Genomic DNA, 12413 nt, shown 5'->3' with positions numbered 1-12413 from the left:
CCCCTGACTAGTGACTGGGAACGCAAGGGCCACTGCATCTTGAAAACACAGATTTTCATAGTGGAATGATGGCAAGGTAATATGAAATCCAATTCTCCAATTCCCATTTATGGAAACAATGTATGGATTTTGGAGAAAACGTCATTGGTTTCTTGCACCATTAAAGCACATGAAGTCTGTAGGGCTTGTCCTCATTCAGCCATTCAGGACTCGGGCATGAGCATGTTGGTCATTGCGTCAACGTGCACCCTGTTTGGACGTAGGTGACACCCCCTAAATGGGGGTGGGAACAAACATTTGTGAAGGGCTCACTCTGTGCTGAGCACAGTCTTCCACATTTGTTATTCATTTGTCTTTCTCACCAATCCCTAGAAATAGTTGTCATTATCCTCATGTCACAGATGAAACAAGCTCAGAGAGGATGAATCAATTGCTTAAATGTACACAATTAGTGAAGAACAGAGCAGGACTTGAGTCCAACTTTTATTTTCTGACATTGAAATGCAAGATTTCCCCTCTACACCACCATTTTGGGACCATATCTTACACGTTATACCTTTGTGCCACAGAGCAAATGTCACAGATATAAGCTTCTTTATGTTGGTGCAGAATTAATTTATCCTTAAGTGGCATTTGGGTGATCACATGGGCCAAATGTAGAAATTTCAAATTTCTTGATGGTGAGAACATGAGTAGAATGTCTCCTCCAAACATTCCTTTATGTTCTGGGATACAGGATGGCTTTGCATTGCCTCAGAATGGGATTTGTTCATGTGACACCTGAGGTTAAGGTTGAATATATAATCGCCTTAAGATATACTTACCTTTCTTATTCTACCCTCCTCTGAAGGTTCCTACTCTGTGCTTGGCACTGTTTTAGGAGCTGAGGATGCAAGATCTAATACATACAGTTCTCTTGTAGCTCCACACAACCAGGTAGTAAGAAAGATGAGGTTTCAGGTCGTATGGAGGCAGGCACCTAGTCTTAGCTGGCCATCGATGGCATACAGAAGAAGGTGCATGAGGTGAGTTTCTGTGAATGAATCAGCATAGAGGCAGGGGAGCAAGACATGATGGTGAGTGGTGGGTGGCAAAAAAATAAATTCCCACATAGGGGAACTGAATATATAAGAAATCGAGAATGAAACTGCGCAGTAATTTTGAGGACCTGCAAATATCAATTTTACCCTGAAGAACTGGGGAGGGGGTCTGAAAGATCTTTTTTACAAGGGAATGACTAGATTTTAGAGTCATCATTTGTCTAGATGTCCTTTTGTCAATCTTCCCCCTCCATGGATTGATTTCACTGTAATTTTCACTGTGGGATTCCAAGGTCTCTTATTTCTAGTCATTGAACCTGAGATGATTGCAGCACTAGTGTTTGTAGGGGTCTGCTTTTGGGGAACAAAAGGAATAAAATCATGATTTTACAGATATGGGTGTCTGTATGGTATGTAAATAGACCAAGAGTGTGTTCACGCCCCAACTGTGATACAAGCCTGGATAGCTAGTCTCAGATACAATACCAAGTTGGCAGGTCTGAGAGTAAGCCTGGGTAAATACGTATGCCTTTAGCATTGCATGCAAATGCTACATTAGTCCCATACAGTTATGGAGAGAAAAATCTCAGTTCACTCAACTGTCAGGAAACCTTCTGGTAAACTTTTTACTATCCTATATAATAAAAGCCTAATATGCAAATTGATGGAAAAGTGGAACGACCAGTGGAATGACTGGTTGCTATGATGCACATTGACCGCCAGGGGGCAGATGCTTAACGCAGGAGCTGCCGCCAGCCCTCAGACCCCAGGCTAGCCAAGGCAGGTGCCATCAGGGGAGCCCCCCGATCACCCAGCTGGTCACCCCACAGATTGGCCCTGATTGCCAGCCAGACTTAGGGAACCTACCCATGCACGAATTTCGTGCACTGGGCCTCTAGTATTATAATAAAGGTTAAGCCTAAACCTTGGTTGATCTTATTGACAGTGTTTCCAAAAGTTAGATGACAAAACAGAGTCCAGCTAGCTTTGACTCAAAAATGTAACTGCCTCTTGCCTAATAAGCAGGCCAGAGATTGTGGACATCGATCAGCACAGATCACTTTACAGTGATAGTCTAGGAGATAACCCGGTGTTCCTATGGCCTCAGGACACTCTCTGGAAATAATAATTTTTGGCAACTTTTGAGGGTGCTTGTCTGAGATTATTTACTCTGACTCCTAAAGTCAGAATGCAAAGGAACAAAAGCCTAGTAGTTGAATAGTTTTAAATGACTTAGTTTTGTATGTGTAAGGAATTGAAGGTTCTAGTTAAAGACGAAGTTAGTTTTGAAGTGTAGCAAAATATGTAGGTAAGAAACAAGAAATAACTTCCTACCATATGCGGATTATACGATAAAGGCTCTTTCAACTCTTAAAATAACCAATTTAGGAAGAGCCTTATATCGCAATCATTGTGCTTCTTTCCCCCTACATCTCATGTAGGAATGATAATATTTAATGCTTATTTTAAGTTGAGAGGATCAATGAGAGCATGATAGAAAAGCCCTTTGAGTGACACAGAAAAAAGGCCCCATTAAATAAAAATATGAAATTGAGCTTTCTCTATGGAGATAGGCACATGGAGGGATGACTGGCTTTCCTTTTTGACCTTTTACACTTTTATTAAAATGTAATTGAGAAACATGAGGAAAGCAGGGTAGTCTGTCTTGGGAGAGCCAGGAAACGAGCGTGCCCTGCTGCTGTGGAGGGGAAGCTGGGTGTGCATCACTGGGCTGTTCTGTGCTTGGCAGGTGCTCTCTTCAGTCCCTCCAGGTCACACATCCAAAGCCAAGTGGTGGTAATTCTTCTAGAGCAGTGGTTCTCAACCTGTGGGTCGTGACCCCTTTGGGGGTCGAACGACCCTTTCACAGGGGTCGCCTAAGACCATGGGAAAGCACATATATAATTACATATTGTTTTTGTGATTAATCACTATGCTTTAATTATGTTCAATTTGTAACAATGAAATTGGGGGTCACCACAACCTGAGGAACTGTAGTAAAGGGTTGCTGCATTAGGAAGATTGAGAACCACTGTTCTAGAGGATCCCAAAATGTTTTATTTTGAAATGGAGATTAATAATAGGCAGAAAGTGGTATGTTTTTTTGAAAGAGCTAATTTTCTTCTTCCTTATGATTTTGTTCTTTTTAAAGAGTATTTGAGTTTTTGCCCATTAAGTATGATGTTGGTTATAGGTTTGTCATATATGGCCTTTATTATGTTGCTATATGATCCCTCTATTCAAACTGTTGAGCATTTTTATCAAAAGTGGGTGTTGGATTTTGTCGAATGCTTTTTTTGCATCTATTGATATGATCATGTGGTTTTTATCTTTCAGTGTTTACTAGTATATAATGCATCACATTTATTGATTTTTGAATATTGTACCAGCTTTGCATCCCTGGAATAAATCCCACTTTGTCATGGTGTATGATCTTTTTAATATATTGCTGGATCTGATTTGCTAATATTTTGTTGAGGATTTTAGCATCTATGTCCATCAGGGATTTTGGTCTGTAATTCTCTTTCTTTGTAGTGTCTTTATCTGGTTTTGGAATTAGGATAATGCTGACTTCATAAAAAGAGCTTGGAAGTATTCCTTCCTCTTGGATTTTTTGAAATAGTTTGAAGACTTTAGCTATTCTTCTTTGAATGTTTGGTAAAACTCTCCTGTGAAGCTGTTCGGACCTGAGCTTTTGTTTGCTGGGTGTTGTTCTTTTATTTATTTATTTTTATTTTTTTATTACTGCTTCTATTTATCAGTTATGATCAACCTACTCAGGTTTTTGAATCTTCCTGATTCAGTTTTGCGAGATTGCATTTTTCTAGGAATTTGTCCATTTCATCCACATTGTTCAGCTTGTTGGCAATTAGTTGTTCGTAGTATTTTCTTAAAATCCTTTGTATTTCTGTGTTGTCAGTTGTTACTTCACCACTTTTGTTTCTGATTTTATTTATTTGGGTCCTCTCTCTTTATTTCTTGATAAGTCTGTCTATCAGTTCATCAATCTTGTTTATCTTTTCAAAGAACCAGCTCTTGGTTTCATTGATTCTTTTGGTATTATATTTTTAGTTTTTATGTCATTTATTTCTGCTTTAATCATTATTATTTCCTTCCTTCTACTTATTCTGAGCTTTTCTTGTTGTTCTTTTACTAATTATTTAAGTTATATGGTTAAATAGTTTACTATTAATTTTTTTTTTTTGAGGTAGGCCTGTAGTGCTAGGAATTTCCTTCCTTTTCAGGAATGATTTCACTATGTCCCAGAAATTTTGGGTTGTAGTGTGTTCATTTTCATTTGTTTCCAGGAAATTTTTGATTTCTTTCTTGATCTTATTGGTACCCATTCACTGTTTAAATGGGAACAAGACATGGATGTCTGCTTTCATCATTCTTATTCAACATAGTACTAAAAGTCCTAGGCACAATGATCAGACAAGAAAAAGAAATAAAAGGCATCCAAATCAGAAAGCAGAAAGCAAAACTCTCATTATTCGCAGATGACATGATATTGTACATAGAAAATACTAAAGACTCCACCACAAAACTACTAGATTTAATAAATGAATTTGGCAATGTAGCAGGATACAAAATTAACACCCAGAATCAATGGCTTTTTTATGCACCAATAATGAATTCTAAGAAAGAGAAACTAAACCAACAATTCTATTTACCACTGCATCAAAAAAATTAAGATACTTAGGAATAAACTTAACCAAGGAGCTTAAAGATTTGTACTCAGAAAACTACAAGACATTGAAAAAAAGAAACAGAGGAAAATATAAACAAGTGTTCATGGATTGGTAGAATCAACATTATTAAAATGTCCATACTACCCAACACAATCTACAGATTAAATGAAATCCCTGTTAAAATATCAACAGCATATTTCACAGAGCTAGAACAAATACTCCAAGAATTTATATGGAACCAAAAAAGACCCCAAATAGCCACAGCAATCTCGAGAAAGAACAAAGTTGGAGGGATCACAATACAGATATCAAGTTATACTACAAAGCCACTGTATCGAAACAGCCTGGAACTGGCACAAGAACAGGCATATATATTAATGGAACAGAACAGAGAACTCATAAATCGACCCAAGCCATTACACTCAATTAATATTTGACAAAGGAGGCAAGAACATGCAATGGAATCAAGATAGTCTCTTTAATAAATAGTGTTGGGAAAACTAGACAGATACATGCAGACAAATGAAACTAGACGACTAAGTTATACCATACCCAAGAATAAATTCAAAATGGATAAAAGAGTTAAATATAAGTCATGAAACCATAAAAGTCCTAGAAGAAGCCATAGGCAGCAGAATCTCAGACATCTCTCATAGCAATATGTTTATGGATACATCTCCTAGGGCCGGGTGGGCAATCTTTTTGTGAGTGTGTGCCAAAGCCAGCAAAATTTCTGACTCAAAATTCTTCTGCGTGTCAACCCTAATTTTTTGAGAACATGTTATGCCTACTTGATATCTCTTAAGGTGTACGTATGTGAAGAACCTTGAAGAAATAATAAAATTCATTTGAGCGACAAAAACACAGTATATGATGATGAAAAATACATTTATTTTTTAATGTATACATGTACACTGATAGTCCGACAGAAAACCTTATGATTCCATTTGATATTATCAGTGGGACTTTTGCTGCTGCATCACTGATGACAGAGATTTTACATCAGGTTTATATTTCGTGACCTTCAGAGATATGCACGAGCTACTACTTTCATCCATCAGGCTACTCCTATTATGAGACTTAACAAAATTCATCACTGAGAACAAAGATTCACAAGCGTATGTGGATGAAAACATGGAGAGTAACGCTGTTGCAAAGTTTTTTAAACAGAAAAAATTTTCTGGAATGGAATTCCAATTCCTCAATAGTTCATTTTCGACACTTCTCTCTGATACTCCTGTCTCTAATCACCTTTTTTCAATGTTTTCCAAGTCAACTCTAAGGTCAATAAATTTCTGCTTCCAAATTGAGCTACTCTGAAATTCAGTCAACTGCATTTCAAAGTCAGCCATGTCTATGGTCTTTAAGATAACTTGTTATGTAAAATTATTTATTTATCTAAGATGCACCTACACTGAATTTATCTGAAAAATAAAATAGTCGATATTAAGAAAAAATTGTAAATGGAAGATTATAATAGAGGGTTTTGTGTGCCAGCAAAAGTTACTGGCGTGCCATGTTTGGCATGCGTGCCAGGGGTTGCCCACCCCTGTCCTAGGGCAAAGGGAACAGGAGTAAAAAAACAAATGGGACTACATGAAAATAAAAAGCTTCTGCACAGCAAAAGAAACCATCAACAAAATGAAAAGGGATCCACTGTAAGGGAGAACATATTTGGCTATGATACATCTGATAAAGGGTTAATATCCAAAATATATAAGGAACTCCATACAATTTAGCAAAAGAAAGGCAAACAATCCAATTAAAAATGGGCAAAGGACCTTAATAGACACTTTCCAAAGGGGTACATACAGATGGCCAAGAGGCATATGAAAAAATGCTCAAAGTCACTGATCATCTGAGAGATGCAAATTAAAATGACAATGAGGTATCATGTCACACCTGTTAGAATGATTACCATCAGTAAATCAACAAATGATAAGTGCTGGTGAGGATGTGGAGAAAAGGGAACCCTAATGCAACTGCTGGTGGGAATGCAGACTGGTGCAGCTACTCTGGAAAACAGTACGGAGTTTCCTCAACAAATTAAATATGGAACTACCATTTGACCCAGCAATCCCACTTATAGGAATATATCCTGAGAAACCCGAAACGCCAATCAGAAAGAATGTATACACCCCTATGTTCACGGCAGTGCAATTTACAATAGCTAAGATCTGGAAACAGCCAAGTGCCCATCAGTAAATGTGTAGATAAAAAATGGTGGTATGTTTATCCCATGGAATACTCTGCAGCAGTTAAAAAGAAGGATCACTTACCTTTGAGACAGCATGGAGGGACCTGGAGAGCATTATGCTAAGCAAAGTAAGCCAGTCAGAGAAAGACAAGTATCACATGATGTCAGTCATATGTGGAATCTAATGAAGAAATTAAAGTGTTGAACAAAATAGATCCAGAAACATAGAAGATTGAAACAGATTGCAGAATCTCAGAGGGAAGGCAGAGGAGGGTGGGTGGGTAGGTTGGAAGAGATCAACCAAAGAACTTGTATACATTTTTGCATAACCCATGAACACAGAAATAGGGTGGTGAAGGCCAGGGCATGGGGGCTGGAGCGGGCTAGAAGAGGTCAAGGGGGGAAATAATTGGACATATGTAATACTTTCAACAATAAAGATTAAAAAAAATAAAGTGCACTCTGGAAAACCAGAAAAATAAAAATATAGAATATTTGAGATGATGTGATGTTTATGGCTGTGAAAAAGAGCCAACTTAACCTTATTAAGGTGGGAGAATGTTCAAGTCTATTGAATAATGTTGTATTACAAAGTCATTTTGAAGGACAGAATAGGCAATAATTAGAACAGGCAGAAATTAAGCCACAGTAATGAACAGTAATCCTAAAGAGAATTAAAACACAGAATGCACTGCATTATTTATTTGGTTTCAGTGGGAATGAGTGTGAGGCGGCTGGCTTTCTGCTTTTTGGAATGTTTGTAGAACTAGAGAAGGAGTTGTCAAGCAGATTTAAGTTCTTATTTAATTCTTGCTCATAGGCCAGATCTAACTGTAAAGTGAAGTGGGGGAGAAACACAGTTTACTGCGTTACTCAGGACAGAAAAGGGGCCAGAGTGACAAGACTTGAGCTTGGATTCTGCCTATGCTAATTATATCACCACCACCCACCATTTCCTAGGTTCTTTTCTCAGCAGATCTTTGCGCCTCAAAGCTGATTTTAGAGGCAGGATAAGCTGGATTCAAATGTCAGCATCTCCTTTTATTGCTTGTTATTCTGAGAAATAAAGTAATAAATGTTTTCTGCTTCATTCACTTCATTGTATCTAAGATTCCATATCTGTAAAGTGGAAATAAAAAACATTAAACTTGCAGGATTATTATGAGAATGAATATTCTTATAATGTCATTAAAACATTTGGCATAGTGGTCAATAACTTATAATTTTCTTATTAGGCAATAAACTGGAAATTGAGACAAGATCCTGGCATGAACATGTTTTAAATAATCATTTTATTTGTATTTGTAGAAACAGCAGCATTTCTAATCTTCAAATTTATTACCATTTATAGTTTATCTGATTTATTTGGACTTCCTCATAGCAACTTATTTTATTACTCTCCCTCATAGTTTTGTATAAAACATCTTAATTATACAAGGTTTAAAAAAATTTCTTGGGGGATAATGTCTACTATAGAATTTCCACTGATGGGAGTAGAAGTCCATCCTTTTAATGAGAATATGCACCCTGACTTAATGATTCTCATGTATTCCAGTTGAAAAGTTCTCATTCATGCAGCTTGGCACAACATATCCTATATAGTAAAAGCCTAATATGCTAAGTGTTGGGTTGTCCGGTCATCCATTCAACCAATCAAAGTGTAATATGCTAATGCTATGCTAAGGCCACTCAACCGCTCACTATGATGTGCACTGACCACGAAGGGGCAGATGCTCTGACTGGTAGGTTAGCTTGTTGCTGGGTTCCAGCTGATTGGGACTGAGCGAGATGGGCCAGACATACCCTGGAGCCCTCCCATGGCCCCTCCCCCTGGCCAGTCCCACCCCCAATCAGCCCCTCCCCCCAGCTGGTCCTGCCCCTGATGGATCCCCATCAGGGGTGGGGCCGGCCAGACCCCACCCATGCAAGAATTCGTGAACTGGGCCTCTAGTATTATTATAAGTTCACAAATGAATTGTTTCCCAACTTAGCCTCAGGACCTTAAGAATTGTAGACATATCCCTAATGATGTTTTGCTTCTTCAGAGGCATTGTGATAAAATCAAGGTCATTTGAATGCCACCTTATGAATGGGATGGAGGAGATGGATGGAGAATGGAGGAGAACCCATAGTTCTGCTGGAATTCTGTATTTTAACTAAAAAGGGGAGAAACTAACATTTAAATTCTGCTTCTGCTTCATTAAAAGGCAGATTCCAGTTTCAGTCTTTGATCTGAAGGAGGAAATCTGTCAGTGTCCATGGCTATTTCCAGGTGATATTGCTATTTTAAGGCTTTTCACTGAGGGCTGGCTCAGTGGTGTGTCCTCAGTTCTGTTATCTGTGTTCTTTCATGCAGTGCTCAGCGACTTCGATAGAGATGCTGATAATCATCTGCAGGGTCCGTTGATTTTAGTATGACTTGTAGGCTTGCAGTAGCCATTTGTCATGTTTAGCACAGTCTTAGCAGGTTAAAATTTCTTTACTTGTCATCCAGAAATAAATGTATTTTGTGATCTTTGTTATAGATACCCATGCGTGTATTACACAAAATCCATGTCCAAGAGGGGATCATAGATACTTCCTCAGAGCATCTTTTATAGCATTTACACAGTGTCAAAGGACCGCTTTAATTTTCTTTCTCCCCAGACATCTAGACTGTGGTTCCTTGAGCTCAGGGAATGTGGGCAATCATATTTTTAACCCCAGCACCAGACGCCCTGGTGTGAATTAATGCCCGATAAATGTTTTAATGAATAAATAAAATTGTGTGGCACTTGGCTTCATGGTTTTATGGCATGTAAATCTATTTCTAGATTCATTTCCACTCCAAACTTTTATGAGATCCTCACCTAGATCCTCTCTCCTGTTTGGCTCTTAGCAGAGATAGGATACAGTGTCTTAAAGATTTGTCTGTAAGGAAAGATTACGTATGTTGTAGGTGCTATAGTTGTTCTTCATATGAGTCAGAATAGCTTAACTGATGAAAAGAAACATCCTCATATCTGAGCATAATAAAGGTTTATTTTTTCTGACATCACGAGCTAATGCAGGTTGGTAGCAGAGACAGGGTGGTAGGGGGTCTGCTCCATGCAGCCAGTCAGCGACCCAGGCCTACCTAGTGTTTCCGATATGCCCTGGGCCTCAGAATTCTCCACTGGAGGAGCTACATCTGGCGTGCAGTCAAACAGAGGAACCAGGTGGATGGAGAGAGGTTTTAGGGACAGGGTCCGGAAGTCATATACACCGATCCATCCATATTCTACAGGCTAGAATTCAGTCCTGTGGTCTACCAAGGAGGAAGACAAAAAGTGGGTAATGTAGCCATGGTCAGTCCCTTGTCATACACTCTTTCATCAAACGTCTGTCCTTCTAGGCGAGGCAAAAATAGTGCCAAACTCTCTACGTGTTCTTTCAGCCCCCAAGATGCTTGCCTTGTTCTCATAGGAGCTGAATTTGAGTTTCAGAGAGAAGTAGATACTCTCTATAGTGTGAGCACTACTTTGGGTTGAGAGCTCGTTTTTGCTCTCCTTTGTTTTGACCGTGTTCCCAACTCTTCAGTCTGGCGCAGTCCCTGCTGAGACTAATGTCCAATCTAAAGTGGGTGGTGAGACATTGCAATAAAATGATAAATAGGGTACAGAAAGTTCAAGTGTAAAATGCAGACTCGATTATTTTTTAATTTTAATGAAAAAATATTTTCCAGTCAATCTGTCACAGAAAATATAAAAGAAAGTGAAACTTATAATGTATGTAACTGGCCATATACTGAATTGAGAAGCCCCAGATGGTCACAAGAAAATTACTTCCTAAAAACCATGTCCCTGTGATAAGCACTGTGACCTGTCCCCATTTGAAAACTGAAGCCGGGTGGAGGACAGCCAACTGCCAATGGCCAGTTGTGTTGTGTCCAAATTTACTATCCTGTAGTGCTTTACTGTGTTATCTTTTGTAATTTTTAAAAGTTTACATTTACCTACCTTTCCTGAGAATGAATCAGACATATAATATAATGGTATGCAGGTAATTGAGGATGATGCTTTGTAAAAATTACTTTTTAAAATTAAATTTATTGGGGAGACATTGGTTAATAAAATTACATAGGTTTTAAGTGTATAATTCTATGATATAACATCTGTATATCGCATTCTATGCCCACCACCCAAAGTCAGATCTCCTTCCATCACCATATATTTGACCCCTTTAGCCTTTACCACCTCCCACACCCCTGCCCTCTGGTAACCACTATCCTGTTGTCTGTGCCTATGAATTTTTGTTTGTTCATTTGTTGCTTTCAGTTTTATATCTCACATATGAGTGAAATCATAAATTATGTGGTTCTTGACTTTTTCTGTCTGAGTTATTTCACTTACATGGTATTCCTAAGATCCACTCATATTGTCACATAATGGCAGTATTTCATCTTTTCTTACGGCTGAGTAGCGTTCCATTGTATGCATGTACCACATCTCCTTTATGCAGTCACCTACTGAAGGACAATTCAGTTGTTTCCATGTGTTGGCTACTGTGAAAAATGCTGCAATGCACATAGCGGTGCATATATATTTGTGAATAAATGTTTTTTAATTTTCAGGTAAATACACCCAGAAGAGGGATTGCTGGGTCATATGGTAACTCCAGTCTTAATTTTTCTGAGGAGCCTCTATACTCTTTTCCATAGTGGTTGTACTAGTTATATTCCCACCAGCAGAAAACGAGGGCTCCCTTTGCTCCACCAACCTCTCCAACACTAGTTACTACTTGTCTTGTTAATAATAGACATTCTAACAGGTGTGAGGTGGTATCTCTTTGTTGTTTTGATTTGCATTTCCCTCATCGCTAGTGAAGTTGAACATCTTTTCAACTTCAACATCTTTTCAACCTGAACAGATATTGGGAGAAATATCTGTTCAGGTCCTCTGCCCATTTTTAAATTGGATTGTTTGATTTTTTTTGGTGTTGTGCTGTATGAATTCTGTATATATTTTGGATATTAATCCCTTGTCAGAGTTATTGTTTGAAAATTACTTTTGAGTCATATTCTGTGGGAAAGTTAGTTTCTGAGACCATTTGGTGACTTAAAAAATTGATATTTTTGGGGGGGGCGGGGGGGTGGTCAGAAGTAAGAATTTACAAATTTACTTAATTAGTTTTCAGACCAGGAAAGATTCGTGTTAATAGTGAAGTATGAGTAATTAAAGGCTTCAAAATGTTTGTGGAAATTTCTAGTTTGTGACTATAGAATGGCAAACGCATTGAGAGAATTTGGCCTTCGCAATGGATTGTGCCCTTTTTTTTGTCATGCAAACTTGTGCATGTATTTTATGAAGTGTTAATACAGTTAGTATCTAATGTTCCTAATTTATGCAATCGGATATTTCATAAATGGGTTTCCTGCATGCAAGCATTTGTACACATTAATATTTATGCAAGTATTCAAATCAATGCAAGGGCATCTGTCTGAGTATGTGATAAAAATATGCATAT

At 38.1% G+C, this 12413-nt stretch overlaps 1 protein-coding gene across 2 annotated transcripts in view; it reads left to right on the top strand.

Moving 5' to 3' along the window:
- Positions 1 to 12413, top strand: part of NEBL (nebulette) — a 395366-nt gene that overhangs the window by 229818 nt on the left and 153135 nt on the right. The window lies entirely within an intron of this gene.

The sequence above is a fragment of the Myotis daubentonii genome, chromosome 1 (genome assembly GCF_963259705.1).
Source record: "Myotis daubentonii chromosome 1, mMyoDau2.1, whole genome shotgun sequence".
Lineage (NCBI taxonomy): Eukaryota > Metazoa > Chordata > Mammalia > Chiroptera > Vespertilionidae > Myotis > Myotis daubentonii.
This window is presented reverse-complemented; position numbering and strand designations above follow the sequence as displayed.